The 19,943-nt window shown below is 42.8% G+C and overlaps 1 protein-coding gene across 6 annotated transcripts in view; it reads left to right on the top strand.

Annotated features, from left to right (window-relative positions):
• Nucleotides 1–30: 30 nt before the first annotated feature.
• LRRC8D (leucine rich repeat containing 8 VRAC subunit D) overlaps nucleotides 31–19,943 on the top strand; it is a 52,105-nt gene continuing 32,192 nt past the window's right edge. For 2 of the 6 annotated variants that reach the window (XM_041483310.1, XM_041483312.1), the window contains exons 1-2: nucleotides 31–245; nucleotides 11,632–11,771. The gene's annotated coding sequence lies outside the window, so the exon portion shown is untranslated. Of the gene's footprint in view, nucleotides 1,064–2,931; nucleotides 3,124–11,553; nucleotides 11,772–19,943 lie in introns of those variants that run through there. The other 4 variants (XM_041483311.1, XM_041483314.1, XM_041483313.1 and 1 more) reach the window with 4 other exon arrangements.

Here is a 19,943-nt window from a genome sequence, read left to right as displayed (position 1 = left end):
GGGAGCCATTGGCCGCCGCCCCGCCGGCCCCGCCGCCGCCGGCAGCCGGTGCTGTCCGCACGCCGAGCCATGCGGGTGCGCGCTGCAGGACGCTGCTAGGAGCCGAGCCCGCCCCGCCTCTGCCCGCCCGCATGGCAGCGCCGTGGGACTGACCGCCGCCGAGAAGCTCTGCGCCCCCGCCGCACGCACGGCTCGGCTCGGCCGGGCGGCTCTCGGGGTCCGCAGCCCGCAGAGCCGTCCCTGAGGTGAGGCGTGCGCGGGGCCGGCGGGAGGCGGCCGGGCAGGCGGCGGAGGGGCCGCGGGGAGGGGGCGACATCTTCACCGGCACCGCCGCCGCTCCCTACCCGCGCTTTCCCTCGCGCTTCTCTTTATCTTACTCTGCGTGCAGACCGGCCTGGGCCGGTTCGCCGGTGCTGCTGCCAGCGCCGGTGTGCCTCAGCGGGACCCCGGGGGCGGCTGCGCTCGTCGCGCCGTTCTCCGCGGGATGCGCATCCGCGCAGGACGTGCCCGCATGAGCGGGGGGCCAGCGGCCAGAGCGGGGCTGGCAGTGCGGTGTGGTGCTGGGGAATGCGGCTGGAACTGCGAGCCCCTTTCGAGGCCAGTGGGGTTGGATCCGGCCCCACTGGGGGCCGCCAGCTGTGCGGCTTTTGTATGGGGTCAGCTGTGCGTCGTGTTGCAGCGCACGCAGATTACAGAGGCCCAAGCCAGTCAATAAAGCACATCTCCAGGGCAGAACCAGCCCTAGTCAGATAACCATCTCTGTTTTTTCGAGGCGCGTCTCCTCCCTTCCCCCTGCTCCCCAGTACGTGGCAATACCGACTCCTGCTCCTTTAGGATCCCTGAGCTTGGCACAGCAGCTACTGTATTGCAACCTGCATCCCCCCCTCTCCCCGTCACAAGTGCTGCCACTGCTCTTAAACAAATACGAATTCAGGCGCAGAAGGCTTGTGACTTGCCCAGCATCCTTTAGGGGAGCTGGTCTGCGGTCACCGGGGGATTCAGGCTCGGCGTTTACAGCACGCCTGCAGCTCTTGGCACTTTCTCCCCTGGATATTCCCAGAGTGTAAGAGCCATGAGATAGGTTACTCAGACTTGAAAATGGAGGACGGTAGTGGTGGTGATGTTGTTTGGTGGATAAGTCTTAGCAGTACTTCCTGTAATGGTGGTGCTGAAAGTGGTGTTTTACTTGACTTAGCTGCTGGTGCAGAGAGCACTTTGGGGTACTGGCTACTTGTAAGCTTTGCCAGTTACAGCTTAAAAAAAATCCCCAAACACTACAGGGAAATATTTGGTGTTTTTCAGCATTATGTCTGTCACCGTGATAGGAAAGGATAGTGTTTTCTGCCTGTAAAACTGAAGGTGGGGAGTGACAATGCCCGCTTGTTTGAGAGAGAAGGCTTTAGGATGGGAGAAATTTGCATGAACAGGGCTGAGATTTTAAACTCACAGCTCTGAGCTATCAAAAAAGCACTCTCGTGCCAGATGGGGTAGCTAAGTCCTTTCTCTGTGTTGTTTTTTTTTTTTCTTTTTTTTCTGTCTTGTTTCTTGTTTTTCATGGTGGTGTTTTGTTTTTTTTTTTCCCCCTCACCTCCTCCTGGAGACAAAGGAAACCATCTTTCTTCAAACTTAGGGTAAGGTTAGTGTTATGTTATTTGCTCTTGATTGCTGTCTTAAATTAATTCACCAAGCCTTACTTGGGGCCAGGATCCTATTCATTCTTTGTGCCTTACAAATGCCCTGTAAACCTTTTATTGTTAGTTGAAACTGATTTATGAGGTCCTGACCAAGGAATATGCTTCTGTGGCTATATATTTTTTTACACAATTTTCTCCTGTGTCTCTAGGCAGGCATTGCCTTTATAGTAAACTCATTTGGTGCTTTGCCTGTATCTTGCTTAGTGTCAAAAACATTTGTCTGTTTGCTCTTGTTTTCTTGCACATAATAGCAGGGAATATTAAATAGATGCTGTTATTTGTAATTGTGATGACTTCAACACAAAGTATTAAAACTTTACAACAGCTGTGTGAGATTATGCAGGGAAGGGAGCAGCGTTAAGCTGTCGTTTTGTTCTGTAAGATCCAGGTATGCACAATAGATATCTCTACCAGTCTTGACATCCTTGAGGGAAAGGTAATCTGTCCAGCGTGTTGAGGTCTGGAAAAGGAATTCTTACCAGCAAGAAGAAAGACTCTGCTGCAATCAGAGGAAGGTAATTATTAATAGGAGCCAACCTCTATAATAACAATGCAGAGAGAGTGAAAGCACCTGGGTACTTGCCCTGGAAAGATTAACTAGTGAACGTTGTACTAACACATAGCTGTACACCTGAAATGTAGCTCTTGTATTCCAGTTCTTTCTTAGCCCTTTGTGCCGGTTGCCTCCTTCTCCTGTGTAGCAATACATAAGTGGTGGTACAGAGATACCACAGCTCTGCCTCCTGTTTATGGGCAGTTTTCTTGACTACATGCCTGGATAGGGAGGAAAAAAGCTAATTCTGTTTGTGCTGGACTTGCAGTTAAGTCCTGCCAGTGACAAAAGGATAAGAGAATAAAGGCTAGTGGAGAAAAGGGTATGTCCATCCCTGTGGTCAAAAGCACTTGCAGCTATGTGTGTCGGGGCTTGGTGCAATTTTAAAAGAAGGGACTGTACTGAAATTTCCTGGGTTGCAATTGGTTCTTTTAAATTCTCTAGGTCTTCCCATTTCTTCTGTATATTGAGGTCCCATTCAAAGTCTGTTGAAGCCAGTGGCAGTAAGTGGATTTTTTATCAGGCCCTGTACACAGGCTGGGTTTCTTACCTGCTGTGTGTTCTCGGCTGGCGCCAGCACTGCGTCAGGTCCTGCTCGTGTGGTGTTCTGGAGGGTTGGCAGAGTGCTGACTCAGCACTCAGCCCAGGCTCTCCCTTTGCTTTCTCCCGCACCTCTAAGAGCCAGAGGGGAATGTAGCTACAGGTACATGGACATGGATCGCTGGGTTAGTGTCCTGAGCCTTAAGGCACTTCAACTTCATCTCTGTGGGGCTGCTGGAGGCTGTTCTGCTGAGCCTGAGTCACAAATGGGGGAACATGAGGGAACTCAGTAAACAAGTTTCTCAACTGGATGCCAAAAAAAAAAGGAGTTCCAGTGTAAGTATTTTACGAAATAATGAACTCTGAAGGTTTTCATTTCCTTTCAAAAAAGCAGTCTATCTTCCAATTCACGAAGTTGCTGTAGATCCCTAAATATCATAAAACACAATTAGCAATTTTTGTTATACTTAGATGTTACATGTAATAGCACAGTAACATTAAGTGGAAAGAACAAAACTTGTTATTTCAGTTTCTGCTATTTAAATTCTCCCATTTCTTGCTAGCATTGAAATAGGGCTGCACAGTTCTCCTTTTGTAGGTTTTTCTTTCTGTTTTATTTATTTATTTATTGTCACTTGGTGATGGGGAGATTATATCCTAACCAACCTAAAAAGAAAAAGCTGTTGCTGTGTTAAGAAAGATGGAGTTATTTTTCCCCAGAAACTTTACATTTAGATAAAGACTTGCCTGTGCTTTTGCATAACTGACATTTTAAACATGTTTTTTAAACAAGCAGTGAAAAGTCTGTGGACTTCACCGTGCAAAGACTTGTGTTCATGACTAATTTTCCACGTGTGTATAGTTTCATGAGTCCACATGCATGAGGCTCTCTGGGGTCACACTAGTGCTGCTTGATCTTGGAAGTGTTTATTCTTGGCTGTGGTGATGAGCTGCTGTGGGTCCGCACAGGGCTGAGATATGAAGATGTTTGTGAAATGCAGTTTTCCAGCAGTTACTAGCATTATGTTTTGTGAAAGCAATTGTAATTAGTGTTTCAAGGCTATCCTGTACTTCTAACCTTGAGAACACTGTGAGCTACATTTTTTAAGTTTGATTTGCTTGCTTGCGTTGGGGATGGGTTTGGCTCAAGATCTTTTGGTCAGAGCAAATTGAGTACAATTTTCTTTTAACCATATAAAAAAGAATAGGTACCAATTGCTTGCCAAACAATTTCTCCCCTCAGAGATTACAAACAAATTTAGGAAAGAACAAAGCCAGGATTTCTAGCGTTTAACTTCTTGAGAATCATCTTGGTTTTGGCATGTTAAAAAGAAAAGTGCGTCACAAGTCAAGTTGGCACCTAATACCGTCAGTAATACTAATTTCCACATCATTAATTTTAACTGACACTGCTTCAATCTTTGTCTTACCACAAATTTATTTAATTAAAAGAATTGAAACTCTTTTCATTTATTTCTGTATTCTCTTCAGCTGTAGCAAGAACAGGTTCTTGTCCCCCTTCAGGAAATGGATAGGAAGAGAAGTTAAAAGACATTAATGTAGCAGCTGCCAGAATGTTGAGGGAGATATCCTTGGAAGGAGAAAACTTGTTTTCTTGAAATCAAGCCAGCAAAATGCCGCTTTTGCCCAACACTTGGGAGGCAAGCAGTAGTATAGGAAGTGAGTATGGCTTCACCAAGAACTCGTTTGTTAGAACTGTTTTAAAAGAAATACCTTAGTTTTTCTTCTTCTCCCTCTTCAAGTATAAATCAGGATACAAAAACATATTGTTCATGTAGCCTCAAAACTAATTTTCCTTCTTTCCACTTGAGCTCTTTCCTCAGAAGTGATTTGTTCCGAGACTGAAGTAATTGCAACATTCAAGACTTGAGAAGCAATCGTGATGTAAAATACAGCCACCCTTAGGGAGGAGAAAGGATGGTTGTTGCTCAGATGTTTTTTCTTCTTGGAGGCCCTTTTTTGTTGAAGGTAACTCTGATGAAGAATAAGAAAGAAATAAGGCTGAAAGCATGTGGCATCCAGCAGTGAGTTAGGATAGCATTTGTGTTTATTCATGGTCTTGCTTTTTGTATTGTGTGATCAGTAAAAGAAGAAATAGTCTGATTCTTGTGATCTGCCTTGCTCCTTGTTAGTGTTAAAAAAAACCCAAAAACCCTCTTGTATATGGTCTTCTTGTCAAAAGTTAGGTGTCTCAGGTGTTCTATCTTATGGTGGTCTACTTTGAAGACCAGAAAATTGCAGTGGAAGATTTCTCAGACCTGAGGGGTGACCACTACAGGTAAATACTGTTGTTACCTTTTCCTATCAGATATCTCTTCAAACAGTTTGCTGTGCTTATAAATTTGGGGAAAAAATGCACAGTTCTCAAACTGGAGTTTCAAAAGCTCTCTATTCATTTGCTCCGGATTTTCCTGATTTGTATCTCCTGATGATTTCCCCTGCGTGGTTAGACCATGGATAAGGTGAATTGAAGTGTCTGTTGCTGTTTTAGATGTCTTACCTGTGACACTCACATGGAGCTGGTAAATATGATGAGACCATCTGCTGGAGACAGTGATGCTCAAGATGAGCCCCCTCCCTGCATTCATTATGTAAAGATACACAGAGAAAGGAAAAGCCCCATACACGGAGGTTCTTTATAGTCCTGATGAAGCCATGAGGCAGGCTCCTGCCTGTCCTCATGCAACCTAATGGCTACAAAGTCACAGCCAAGATACAGGTTTGTCTTTTTTTCCTCTCTTGAACTTCATTCTTTGCAAGTCAGCACTGAGATAGTTTCTTTATAAAAGGTATTCCTGATTGCCCTTGGGTCCTACAGAAGGCAGGGCTGCCACACCTATAATGTTTTCAAGTCTGGCCAATTGCACAGATACCAACATGCCTGTTAAAAACAGGGATTTTTTTTTTTTGGTATGGAAAAAATTCTGAAGCACTTTACTCTTGCTGCAGTGATTTCCCTACCTGATATTACAGCTTTAAGGACAGAACAAGTGCACAGGATGTGTATATGAATATGGTGTCTGAATATTTACCTGTTCTTCATCCATTGCAGGAAAGGAAGCTTACATGCTTTCAGCTGGTGTGAGAACTTATATAAAAAAATGCAGATGCCTGCAATTACCCCAGTGTAGGCTTGCTGAATCTGTGTGTGCCAGGGATGGATATATTTTGATGTGTGCACATAAAAAGTTGATTTTTTTCATGTTATGTCAGTAAAATGTATGGTTTGTTGTCTGTCTCAAATAGACTGGTTAAATAACCAAGCTTATACAACATGGATTTGTTAATCATTGAAAATAACCTTTTGGTTCAAGAGCTTCCTCTGTGAGAATTAATATTTTATACAGAAGTGTTATGTAATAGACATTTTGTTGCCTTTGCAGTCCTGCACAGAGGAACATGGTGTTAAGCTGATGTAGTTTGGATTGTTCTGTATAAATTTGTCCACTAAACCAATGCAAATATCAATGAATAAGGGGAGAAAAAAAAAGTCCATATTGCATATTTGTAACTGGTGGTTTGTGTACAGACCATGGAAAGGGAAGATAGGAATTGCTTTGGTCTGATAGTCTCTGCATTAAAACTTGAGGGAGCAGTGTTAGAGGTAGTGCACCGGCTTGCTTTGTTTGCAGGCACCACTGTGGTTACACACGCTTTCCACATGCATTAGCAATTGCCTTCATCAAGGATGCACGGAGCAGCCAGACTTCACGCTTAATCTGACTGGTGTTTCAAAATACAAACTGAGGAGTCCACATACAGGGTTCCTCTCAATGGCTGCCATACAGAAACTTTTATGTGGTTATTTCTGACTAATTAAATTAAGAAACAAAGCCTAACCTACCTAGTTTAGCAGAGGAACTGACAAAAGGGAAGTGAAACTTCTCATGCACTTGAGTTTTTTTAAGTAATATTTGATGCTTTATAACCCATATTAAATTTCTTCACAGTTTTGCCTTGTTGGCCTGGATAGTAGGGAGGAAGGAAAAACTGGTTTAATAGTTTTGCTCCTCTCCTTTTCTGTCCTTCTGACAACAAATGTATTGGCTCTGGAAACAAGGAAGTGGAGGAATGCAGATACATAAAGGCTTGTTGGTGCTGCAGAAATCGTGAGTTTAACCAGTGTTGGTGTCCCGATGAAAAGTGGGTAGAAAAGTGCCTAATAGAAGAAAAGTGTTCTTAGAAAAACGAGCTGACTGAGAGAAACAAAATTGTGCTAATAATCATTCAGAAAAGTGAAATATGCATTAGTTTGGACAAGAATATTTTTTCCAGTGTTTAAAACTTGTATTTATGCCATGTTTATTTTTAGTGGAAGTTAATTTAGTATGTACTTTGAAAGGTGAATTTGTCTTTATTAGCACTGGTCAGTTTAGCCCAAACAGATTTTAAAGAAAGAAACCACTGAGGCTTGAGTTACAGGAGAAAAAAGATAGTAAGGCCTGAAAATAAAAATAGGAGAAACATGCAGAAATACAAAAGAAAATACTAATACTGAGGCAAAGAAAAGGAGATAACAAAACTGTGGAGAGAAGTATGAGTAAATATAACATAAAATTATAAAGCATGAGGTTATATATGCTGTTCAGCAAGTGGAAAGTGTATGAATTCTGTTTGTTTGAGGGTGCTTCATTCCAGAACAAGGCTTTTGTACTCACAGTGAAATGGCCAAGTTTTCCCTGTTTGGAGTTAACGTGAAAGCGAAGTATTTGAAAAAATTCATTGCATGCAATGTAATGGGTGCCTGAAGCTTAGGGGTTGAATTAGTACAAGCCTGGTTTTGCCTAATGGCTTGCACGTGCCTCATTTGTATTTTAAGGTTGTTGTCTGTTCGTGTGCACAGTGGCCCAGGGCAGCCTGGAAGCAGCCAGCGTGCAGCTGGCCAGCGTGGAGCAGAGTGCCCCTTCTCTGCCGTTTCTGCTGTGCGTGAAGAGAGGATGGTGGCCCTCCACACTCTCATAGCTGCTGATTGCTGTCACCTCATTTGTGTTAAGACTTCTTCAGTGTCTGATTATTTACATGTTTGCTGTTTGAAGTTGTAAAATCTTAGCTGTGGTTTGCTGTCTGCTAAAGAGTGCAATACCAGAGCTACAGCAGCAGCAGCCCCCTCTCGCAGTGCCTGTGGTCAGACAATGAGTTAGCTCGTTGTAGCAGTGAGGAGGTTTGCCTGCTTGACCAGCATGGTTTGATTTGTTGATGTCTCTGCTCTATTCCTGCTGTCTGCAGCAGAAGAGAGGAAGTGGGGAGGAGTTTGCACACAGCCTCTGGCTCATGGCTGGGGGAAGAGGACGTGGCCACCAAGAGAAGGGAGGAATTACAAGGAGCTCCCAAATTAAACTGGGTGTTGGGTGTCATGTGAAAAGGCAGGCCTGGAATGGACAATGAGCTCTGCAGGGAGTTGCAGTGGGGTCCTGTAGGCTCCCATGTAGCAGGAGCAGTGCCTAAGGTGCTTTCCAAGGGGAGTGTGGTTTCAAGACCAGCTGGAGCAAATTTGAGCTTGCACTGCTGTTGAAAGGGGAAGTCCTGCCTTCCAGCCCACCCTCTGCTTTGGGCAAGATGCCTTTCCCAGGCACATACCATGGAGGGAGCAGGAATGTTAAGTAGCAGGGTGGCCACAAATCAGCTTCAGCTAATTGCCAAACTTATTCAGAGATAGCAACAAAATCTGGTATTTATCTGGTTAGGTTACATGCTACTTTTGACAGTATTTCTGCAGGAGGTATCTGTGTTGAGGGGTTTTCTTCTCTCTTGATGGCATGACACTTTTCCTGTGTGCTGGTTTGCTGTTTTTCTTATGCAGCAGCAAGGGAGGAAGATGGCATTTTAACTGAAGAGATTGTCAAATGTCTGCTGTTGTCTGGGTACTTTGAGGTATATGTAGAACCGAGAATTATTCAGCTGTGCTGAAATTAAACCTCTAATGACTGGAACTGCTTACTTACTTAATTAGCTGGGGTTTTGGGATTTTTTTTTCCAAAATACCTACTTCTTCCCCAAAATACTGTGACTTCCCTCCGTTTCTTTACAGAATTCATAATGATTTGTTCTAAGTGAATTGTTCTGTGTTTTTTTCAGTCTGTTAACAATGATAATTTCCCTGTTAAAAGCATCAGAAGTATTGTTTTCCTTAATAGAAAAGATGTTTGATCAAATGACTGTACAAATTGAGGCAGCCACTGTATATAGGACGTGGCATTTGGAGGTTGCATGTGTTATGCCTGAAGTGCCAAGTGCTTGGCTGTGATTCAGATGAAATTGGCACTGGCTAATGCCAACACCCCAATGTAAATGTGGTGTCTTTCCCTATGCTGTAGGGCCCTGAAAGAAAAGTATTGAAGTGAATGAGTGCCAGAGGGGATGAGGTTAAAAGAGGAGTGGTGCATGTGCTCCTTATTTAATCTCCTTCGTAGCCACAGTCCCACATACTGACTATACCAGTGGATTTGTATTCTTGTATCAAAGCAGATGTTTCTGTAAGAAAGACGTTGCTTTGTTTTAATAAATTGAGGTTGTCACTTCAAAAGTGGGAGAGGGAGGTGAAGGAAGTAGCATAAAGTGAGAATTTGACAAATGGGATTTGGAACAAAATCCATGAGAATTTTTGTGGTAAGAACTGCAGGGAAGAATCCTTCACTGGTCTTGGCATTGCCCAAACATCTGCTTAATGCACTGCTATGATTTATATAAGATTTTCTGCTTTTTTTCTTCTTTTAGATTGGTTTTTGGTTTGTTTTATGTTTTCTGTTTGTTTTAAACCAAAATTTTTGTAAGTGTTTTGTCATTTGTTATCCTTTACATTTCCTCAGGTATGATCCAATCCATGTGCTCAGTCTGTTCTGGGAAGGGGAGGGTGGTGGTGATGGACCTCAGCAGTATTTCAGATTGTGATTCAGCTCTTGAAGACAAGCTCTCCTGTGCTTCCCATGCCTTACCAAGTGTGGTGGTGGTGCTGTTCGGCCTCTCCTGGCCCCTTTCCCTAAATGCTGATACACTCTCAAAAAGCAGTCCTCCTACTTTGAAGGTGGGAGCTGCCTTTGCCTGCTGTTTTTGGAAATGGTTTGTTGGCTTTGGGAGCACTGCTGAGGAGGGATTGGAGGGCATGGTGAGCTCTCTTCAGTCCCTTCTTACATGGCTCCCTGACCTCGTGAAAAACAAGGATTACTGAAACAGCCAAGGTGAATGGCCCCGTGGCTGTGAGCATTTTCTGTTGGACCCCAAGTATGATCCAAAGGTCGATTCTGAAGCCTGCTTGCTCTAGACCCTTGGAAAGTATCTAGTCACAGGTTTTTAACTCCATTTATTTAAAAACCTAGAGTCTCTGAAAACTCCAGTTCTGCATAAAAGGATTTGCTTCTCCTGAGACCACTTGACTACCCCAAGCCCTTTCGAGAAGAAAAGTCTATGAGGCGTATTTTATTTGAGGATTTGACAGTGTTTTCTCCATCTCCTTATCCTGAGTCTCTACTGCTAAGAAGAAACCCGGAACAGCAGGTTCCTGCTGACCTTTAAAATTATCTCAGTGGAAAGCCTGACACAGGGCTTGTTCCTGTGTGCTTCTGAGTGCTAGTGGGTGCCACCCCTGAAAAAGCCTCAGAAAAAAATTAGAGGGAGATTTGGGGGTGGAGGGTGTGTTTGCATTTTTTTCTGCAGTGGTTTGGGAGCAGCTCAGGTGGGTGAGTGTGCTGCTCTCGGTGCTGGGTGCAGACCCTTAGGGCAGAACAGCTCTGCTGCAGGCACTGCTGGGCTGGGGGCTGGGGGCTGAAGCAGGGGATGCAGCTGCTTGTCCCTGCCTGTGGAGCATCCTCTGCCCCCATACCATGTGCCTGGGTCTTGCTACCCTTGCAGTGAGCACCTGCTGCACTGGTGTCGCGCCCTGGCACAGTGTGCTGTGGTTGGCAGTGCTAGGAATGCCCTGGGCACACAGCAGTGCTGCTTGGGGTGCAGCAAGGCAGTGGCAGCCAGCCGGCTGCACACAGAGAGTCTTGTAGAATCCTGCCTGTTGCTAAGGGACTCCTTTTGCATATGGAACAACACTGGTTTATATAGCAGCTTTCCCTGTGTTTGTTGATTGGAGGCAATTACTGTAAAATACTTGATTTATAACAAGGCATACTTAATAAGCAGCAAACTAAAATAAATATTCATGAATTACCTGTTGGAGTCTAGCTGTTCTTTTTGCTGAGTTGTTGCTTTCCATCTGTGTGCTCTGCACAGCCCTGGAACCTCTGGGCCTCTGGAGATGAAGGCAGCCATGCTGGGTCTTAGCTGGTGGAAGTTTTGGGCTGAAGAAGGAGGGGGACAGTGCAACTCTTTCTCTAGTTTGTTCATCCCAGAGGATAGAGGTGTTTTCCTGAGATTTTTCCAAGCAGCTCATTTGACTCAAAGGGGTCTGCTTGCCTGGCATAGGGCTGTAGTGCAGTAGTTAAAGTGTCATCAAAGTGTTTGTGTGGAACACGTGCACTGTGCAGCTACCACATCACTGGGGTCTGGTCTGGCTTTTGTAGTGGTGTAGGGAGGTGATGATGTAGAAATAGCAGTGCTCTTGTTTAAGTTAGGATGAGCCAATATGTTTAAGACAATATGTGGGAAATGACAAATTGCTCATTTGGGATCTATGCTCTTTGAGAATAGGACAACTCATTTAGAGTAGTTCCAAAGTTATTAAAACAAGGATGTGCTTGGTCTTCCCTAGAGATGAAGCACAGTCAGCAATATGATGAGTAACCTTTGTCTTCTGTGTTACAGAGTGGCATTCCTCTGATCCCTGCTACCATGACCACTTTATTTGGCCAGTTTGATTCACAGGAGTTTATTTTTATATAGGAGGAGTCTGTGGCGCTTGTCAAAATGAGAAAGTGATCATCAGAGTGTGGCTTGGTATTCCTGCCGCTGGAGCCTTCAGGAGCCAGCGCTCAGCCCTGCTGAAGCCAGAGGAGGAGGGCGGAGAAGCACAGCCTGATCAGGTACTGAGCCAGTCGTGGGAAGGGTTGTTTGGTGCAGAGTTATGGATGATGATTAGTTGTTAAAAGTTACATTCTGTGGAAGGGCTTGTTAGCATGTGTGGCTCAGTGGAGGCCCGGTAAGGACAGCCACATCCGTGGGCCTGGCCTGGGTGTGTGTTATGTGTCTGAGCTCTCTGACAGAGCTGAGGTGAGCATAAACAAATGCAGCACGTTTCCTGGGGTGTTTGAGTTGCACATCTGTGTGCAGTACTGCTCAGTACGTGTTTGCAAATACCATTTTCAGCTTCATGTAAGTTGTGAAGAATGGGCTAGGAATACTCTTAACAAATGCTTGAATGTTGAAGAGCACTTTGATGTCTTGAGGAAAGATTTTTCCTCAGCTTTATTCTTCGTTCTAGTAGGGAGACTTCAGTGCTAGCTTTTCATGAGCAGTATGTCATGTGGGAACTGTGGAGCACTGAGAGGTAGCATGCTGATGGGTTTGAAGACAAAACCAACTCTCAGTTTTCTTGTTATGTTTTTCTTTACTGAGATGTCTGTAACCATTCCTGGAAACTGGTATTTATTCTTGCATTCACATCTTTCAGAATGTCATACTTGAGAAGATTCAGTTAGGTTCATCTTGTATGTAGACAGAAGAGATTTTATTGTATTCAATTTGGGGTTTTTGTCTTACATAGCTGTACCTTCCAGTTTATGTGGAACTCCTGCTCTAAGGACCATGTTTTGAAAATATTTTGCATATTTTTATGTACCATTAGAGATCCTTTATGAACAGGGCCAGTACTTATGTGGGTTTGTACAATGCTTGGGATGGCAGTGGCATGCAGTTCTCTGTTAGAGGGAGCATTCTATGAAGAGGCACAATGTTTTTTCACCTCAAGTGATGCTTTCTCTCCAGAAATACCAGCCTCTTTAGCTTAGACTGTCTGAATTTATTAGTCACATTTTTGTTATTTTTTTATTTATTGACCCAGATGGAAGCAGTGAAGGTAGTTTAAAATCTGTTAAGAAAATTATTCCTAATGTTCTAGAGGTGGTTTTCAGCTCTGATTATATCTTTCCTGATGGGTTAAAAGATTTTTTTTATAGGACTCTTTTTCTATCATCCATTGTGAATACTTCACTTTTTTTTCTTGGAAAATAAAAATCAGCATTTATTTGATTGAACAACCAGCTTCCTGCTTCCCAAGGAAGAGACAGTGGCTCATTTGCCTGCAAACATCCCTCCTGTAGAGAGTCTTTGTTGGGGAGTTAGAGGAAAGCTAGCAGTTCCTAGTGAAATAGCTGTGTAGCAGGATGAAGAGGGATTATTGAAGCATTACTAGGAAATTCATGGCTGTGTGGAAGACCTTATGTACTCCACAGACGAGCTGACCTAAATTCTGCAGCCAGGCCTTACTGGTTTCTGTGTTGATGTGATGTGGCAGGCTGGATAACCTGCAGCAGATCTGGGGTTTAAAAAAAAAAAAAGGCAGAGGGAGTACAGAGAAGATTTATGTTTGAGTGGAAACACAGACAGACAAGTCTTTAAAAGTGTACTGAATCAGTCTTAAATTTTTTTTGTTGTTTTCTAGCCCACACTATTCTTAGAATTGAGTATTTTTCACATAGCCAGGATGGGTCTGTATTATAAGGATGCTCATTAGGAAAAGTAGAGATGTTGTTTACTCCTGGATGGGGAATATGTGGATGGTTTTGCTCATAAGAGGCTTGGCGTTCTGAGATAGGTTTTAGCAAAGAACAAGTGCTGAGTATCTTATCAGTAGTGAAACAGTTAACACAACTGACACTTGAACTCTTCAGGAAAATAGGATTAGTATCCACTTGACATAAATGGAATGGCTTATGCCTGAGTTTCTAGGCGATGTTTGTTTCTCAAGATTATACATTACACAAAACATGACATGAAAATCCAAATAGAAAACAAAATGCCAGGTCTGTCACAGTCAAGTTGGTCAGTCTGACCTGCATGCAGTGTTTTTGTGCTGTTACTTCTTGTAGTAGTGTTGTGACTTTGCAGTTCAGTTTCTGCTGGCACAAATGTGGTGTGAGGGCAGTTACTGCTTCCTGCCTTCTTCTGTACACATAAGCTAGACTGATGCAATGCTCTTCTTTGCTTTCACCCTTCCTGCCTGCTCACTTTGGTTACCTGGTCTTGCTGCTTCCTTCTCAGGTTCCTCTATTGGTATGGGAGGAATTTTTTTTTTGCTAGTACTGCTTATACCATGTCCTGTGCAAGGATCGGTTTATGCAGGCAGAAAAATTTTGCAATCACTAGAAGGGCTTTTGTGGTAAGATTTTTACTGGCATAGTTGGGAAGCAAGAAAAAAAATATTGGCTGATACAGTTCAATGAAAAAATTGTTAAAGTATGGCTAGGGGCTTTGCTGTGCAAGTGTTCTGGTCTGGTTACTGTGATGGAGTGAGTGTGTGTGTGTATTTATAAAACATTTCTGTCTGGAAACCTCTTTTTGTGTCAGCATAAGCTTTAAGTCTTGAATTGTTTTAGAGGAATTTCTGCAACTGCAGCATCCTGAAGTGCCAGGGGAAAGAAATAGTGATATTCTGAAACATTGCTGGCTTATTTTAGATCACATTTCACTTGATGTGCTTTTGATTTGTTTTAAGAACAACTTGTCTGTATAAGCTATTTGTTTACTATATGCACATAATAAGCAGCACTGCTGACCTTCGACTAGAAACCAGAATGACTGCTGGTCCTCACTGCCAGGAGCAGGTATGGTGAGGGGATTGGAGAACAAGGGCTGTTTGCTCTGTGTGTGTTTCAATACCAGAAGCAGTAATTAGAAGCTTATTAACTGACAAATAAATTAAATTGATTGGAATTCCCTCCAAAATGGTAAATGTTATTGCCAAGGCTACCTCAAGGCAGAAGCAATGTTTTCCTTAGTACAGATATAGATGTCATTTTGAGTAATTCTTTGCAATGAAAAGAACTTCTGTGTATCTCGCTCCAATGTTACAATTTCCATGTTGGTTTATCTTTTCTTTCTTCCTGTCCTTCCAGCAAAATTTTCAATGTTATCGTTAGAGACAGAAACTGAAAAATAACTGGAAAATAGCTGGAGAATAGCCCCACTTTAGTGGTTTTTTCACTGTTTTTGCTCTCGTGTTTCTTTGCCTAGACAGGAGACTTGTCCATTACTGATAGCAAAAGCCAGTCCTCACAGTGATGGGTCAGTGAGCTGAGCTGCTTCCAGCTTGTCCTTCTGGAGCCTGAACCCAGCCTGGCTGTGGGCGGTGGCACCGACACAGCACAGGGGAGGAAGGGGATGGCCCTGGCAGGGCTTGTCGCCAGCTTGCTCTAGCAGAGAAAAATCTGAGCAGGGTCAAAATGCAGCACTGCTCTCTTTCAGCCTTCCCTGGAGTAATGTCTTGTTGCATGGTTTTGTGTTCACAGACCTGTTCTGTACTGGATGTGTATCAAATTCAGTGGGCTGCAGTATTCTTAGCTATGTTTATGTGTTTTGATATATTATGATGTTGTTTTGAAATACCTACCTGCTCTCAGTTCTTGACTGGAATCTCAGGAGACGCCTTTTGGATAGATGGGAAGTGATTCTCAATATGTTACTCCTTCAAGCTTCATCTGTTGTCTTTGGTAGGTGATGCTGTTTTGAAGAAGGCAGCAGCATTGCAGCTCTTGTTCTCTCAGAGGTTGCGTGAACACTGGAGCACTAAATCTGTGTAGTGAGGTGCAGCATCAAACAGTAAGGTCTGTGTGTCCTTGCCCATACCCGATTTGGTTTCAGGAGAGACAAAACACTTCCAGCAACTGAGAAACCACTGGAGAGATTGGACTGGGGAAAAGCTGGTCTTTTCAACACCTTTGCAGGTTTTCCTTGTCTAGATGAGCCCAAGACAACTCGTGGTGCTGTATTTGCACAAGATGGTAAAGAGGACAATACCATAACATGTTGGTGGCATTATTGCCTTGCACCTCAGATAGTAAAGATGGGGGAAGAGAGAGAGATTTGCAAGGGAAAAAATGAACAAACAGCTCTTTGTTGCTCAATTATTTTAGTGCTTCTGTGGTTTAGCTGTTATATTGTGTTACTCTGTCCACAGCTTTTTATGGGCCTCTTTTAGAAAAATTATAAATTTACATAAATAATACGTTTCTCTAGTTCTATTTATTATTCCAAGTGCTAGAATATGCTTGCAATTATAACATTCCACTGCCTTTGGTGATGGGATGTATAAAATCTGGCCTTTCTTGCTGAGCAATGAGCTCTCAAACTTTCTGCTTATCTGACTGCATTTCATGAAGTAGGTTTTGCTCAGTGTATTACTGGGAACATGGAAAAGTCTTCTATGCATAATTATAATTGTTTTGATCAATAAAGCATCAGTCTCTTTTCCATTCCATTAACCCTTACATTCTGCAGGAGCTGGGCAAAAAAAGTGATTTTTTTTATCTGCTCATAAATTGTATCTACTACTTTGTACTACTACTAAGGTAAAATGTTTTTCCAGGAAGAGTGCAAAACAATTTTCATGAGCAGTTCAAGTAATTATTTAAGGAATATAATGATTGTTAACATTACTGATATTTGAAACATTGGGAGAAAAACAATTCCATGAAAATAATTTTTTGAGAAAGGAAAACACCATACAGCCCCTTCCCCCTGGCCCCACCATGTGCTGTTCTAAAGTTCTGTGGTAGTTAAGGGGAGCACTTAAACTGCCCAGGTTTGGGTTTGGTTTGTTTTTTCCAGTCTTTACTATGGAGGAAGCATTGTAGTTTAAGGCTTTAGAGGCAGAGCTCAAGTGCCACTCCACTATTTCCCCCCAGAACCCCACCAGATTGTTGCTTGTACCAGAGCTGCACTCTGGTGTCCAGCTGTCTGGTTTGCAGCTGCATCTGGCAGTCCCACATGCTTTGCCTTTTTGGCAGGTCGTGTGTTTTGGTGACTTGCTGCCTGCCGTGACACCAGGCTGAGATGCTGGTAGTGCTGCCAAAGGCTGGGAGCAGCAGACATCCCTGTGCCATGGGGGTGAGATGGGGAGGACTGGAAATAGGGGTGCTGCACGGGTTTTTCTTTAGATGCAAGAAGCGGTGGGCTGTGATAGAACCAGAGAACCACCTCTGAAGTCACCACCTTTTGGCTGAAGGCTGATGGCCGTTTTGTCCTAAGTCTCTGTGCTCTCTAGAGTCCTTGGGCAGTCACTGATTGGTGGTGACTTGCAGTCAAGTTCACAGCAATACCAGTTTTTCCTTTTCAGCTTGGGGAATGGGATGGGAAGCTGCAGGTAACCTGTGCAGGATCTGGGTGAGTATTTGTGAAGACAGATGTGGGTGGTGACGGAGCTGGGAGGTATCAGAAGGGAGAACACGGAACGTAAAGTGCAGCTAATTTTGCAGGAGTGTATTGGCCCACTCTTCTGGATTGGGCTCTCCTGGTATGTGTATTTAAACTGAGACAATCTGAAATTACTGGCTGTCAACTTGTTAAAATAATCAGGTTGCCAAGAGCTCTATCATTTTGTTAAGCTTCATTTCAGATTTATTGAATATTTTTTCACCTTTAATGGAACTAATCCAGGGGATGCAAATGTGAGGTTTAGCACACTAGTTCCACTCCCTGCAGTTCATTTGAATTTTCTTTTCATTTGCTTTTGCACCCCTGCCCTTGTCTCAACCAGGGTTCAGTCTGAAGGCAGCAACTAAGAAACTATTCCCTTCACTGAGAGGGTATGTCTAGGTTGTAGGAGATGGGAAAATGAGAATTGGAGCTCTCATCCATAAACATTAAACAAAGCTTATTTCAACAGCCTCTTCTCTCTTTGTTAGAATAGTTGGAAGTATGCCAACCTAAAAAGCCCCAAACCTGCTTTGATTTAACTTTCACCTCGGTCTTTGTGTCATATCCTAAGGAGGGGCAAAGCTACTTCTGTTCTCCTTGTGTGTTGGATAGCACTTTGATACAGTGGTGGGGGAATTTGGGTGGGTTTTTTGCAGTGCTATTGAGTTTCTTTTCCTTCTGTGGGTTGTTCAAATAGCTGTGCTACTGGGAAAACAAACACTTAAAATTGAAAAATATGATGAGGCAAGGGCTGTCAAGTACTATGCATCAATTTTGTACTTTGCATGCTGAGGTCCTGACCTACTTGAGGTCTCTAGGTACTTTTGCAGTGTAAGTGTTTAGCAATGATAAACTGCAATGTCTGGCAGAGGGATTTGGTGTGCAAGGACACCTGAAAAAACAACCTTTAATCCTTTCCCTGAAATGAGCTGATTTCCAGGTTTCTGTTTTTTCAGAGAGGTTGGACAGGGTGCTTTCATTCAGTGTGTGCTGGCATGATATTCAGTGGTCAGCACCTTGTTTTAATAGTTGTCAACAAAATAATATTGATAGAGCTGACTTACCAGACTTTTTTTCCCTGCATGTGTGCCACGTTAATTCTTTGAAGGTATTTTTTTTTCTCATAAGTAATCAATATACCAGGAAAAGCCCTGTTCACCAATAACATCTGAAAACAGTAAAAAGAGCAGAAGACCAGAAAGTCCCCAGATATTCCTAAACAGCAACAAAAAAATTAGCTGTGATGTGGTCAAGGGAGATCTGCTTGTAGCCAAGAGCACTTGCTAAGAGGGAGACAGATTATGAGAGCCCACCATTTATCTTGGATTTTTGAATGAGGGAAAATGTAATTGTGTTCTCTAAATTAAGTGCAGTAGTTATGTTATGTGTTGTTCCTTATGGTATTAAATGGCTTGTTAATATTAGTAGTTTCACAGCTTATCACAAAAGGCCTTGGTGTTTATTCCTGGTTTTCTAGATAGTCTGATTACAGATGATGGAACTAGACAAGCTAAAGGGCCATGGCATTTTAGAAAGTGGTTCTCTAAATTAATATCTCAAGGACTTCTTAGAGTTAGAGGTGTCCCCAAGATAAGCTATTACTGATCTGAGGACACAGATAAGAGTGTTTCTTGCTTATTAAATGCCCCAAACGTGAGTAGATGTGTGTATGGTTAAAAGGTTTTGTGGATCAGCATTGGCTGAAAATTTTTCTGAAGTTTGCGTGGGTTAAACAGTGTTACTGATGTTTCTTGACACCTTTTCTGCAATGTCATCTACCCCACTAACAGCATATTTAGGGGATGGGCTTGTTTCCATTCTGCACAATCAGAGTACGCATAAGGAATGTGCATCTTGTTTTCATAGCAGTCATAGACCAGTCCTCAGGAGCTGACTCACTGCTATTTTGTAAGCAGGGTTTGCCTTCCTTTTATGCGGTTCTGCATTTTTCCATTTCACAGCCCACGGTAATTTAGCTCTTAAGTGCGCTGGTGTTAAAAAGCCTGCTTCCTGGGGCAGCTCTTGTCTCTATGGATGTGATGTGTACTTCGCCTAATATGATACTAACAAAAGTCATTTTTGATTATTTCACTTTTTTCTATTGGGTCTTAATCACGTTATGTTACAAAGGCGCTTCCCCTGCAGCTAACATGCATGATCATTAACAGACAAGTATTAATGATTTGGGGGGAATTGTATTTGGTCTGTTAGTTATTGTTACACGGTCACACTTGTAGGGGCTTGTTTTCAAATTTTTCTGCACAATGCTTTACTTTCTTGAGTTTCAGATTAATTGCCTTGTTCTGCTTGCATTTAACTGAGTTTTGCTATTGGGATGTTGTGGTAGGGTGGGACTGGTAAAAATGGGCCACTGGAAAGATATAGAATGAATGCCATGGCTCCCTATAATTTGAGCATTCAAGTTAGATTTTCTAGTGTGTAGCATACCTTGAATAACACTGGATTCCATTATTGACTTCCAAAATCACTTAAACTCACTCTCACACCTTAGTAACATTTTATTCATGGCAAGTCAGGTATTTTCTTGTGACTTTTTATTATTTGTTTTACTTGGCTCAGTTATTTTTTTCCATCTGGCATTTTTGGAGGAAGTAAACTGCCAGAAATCTTCAGTGCTGTCATGATTTTTATTTTTTAATGAAAAGCTTCTCTGAAAATATCTGTGCAACAATGTGTAAATCAAACTTTTCCCAAAGTACTGCTACCTTTGTAAATTTTTTTATAGCTTCCCTAGGTAAAAATGGGAATATCAGATTGTTTTAATTGATGTTTTTGCAAAACTTGTGTGGCTGGAAAACTGACAGTAGTCATGTGAATTTCAT

This window comes from Pyrgilauda ruficollis, unplaced genomic scaffold (genome assembly GCF_017590135.1).
Source record: "Pyrgilauda ruficollis isolate IOZ18807 unplaced genomic scaffold, ASM1759013v1 scaffold6, whole genome shotgun sequence".
NCBI classification, from domain to species: Eukaryota; Metazoa; Chordata; class Aves; order Passeriformes; family Passeridae; genus Pyrgilauda; species Pyrgilauda ruficollis.
This window is presented reverse-complemented; position numbering and strand designations above follow the sequence as displayed.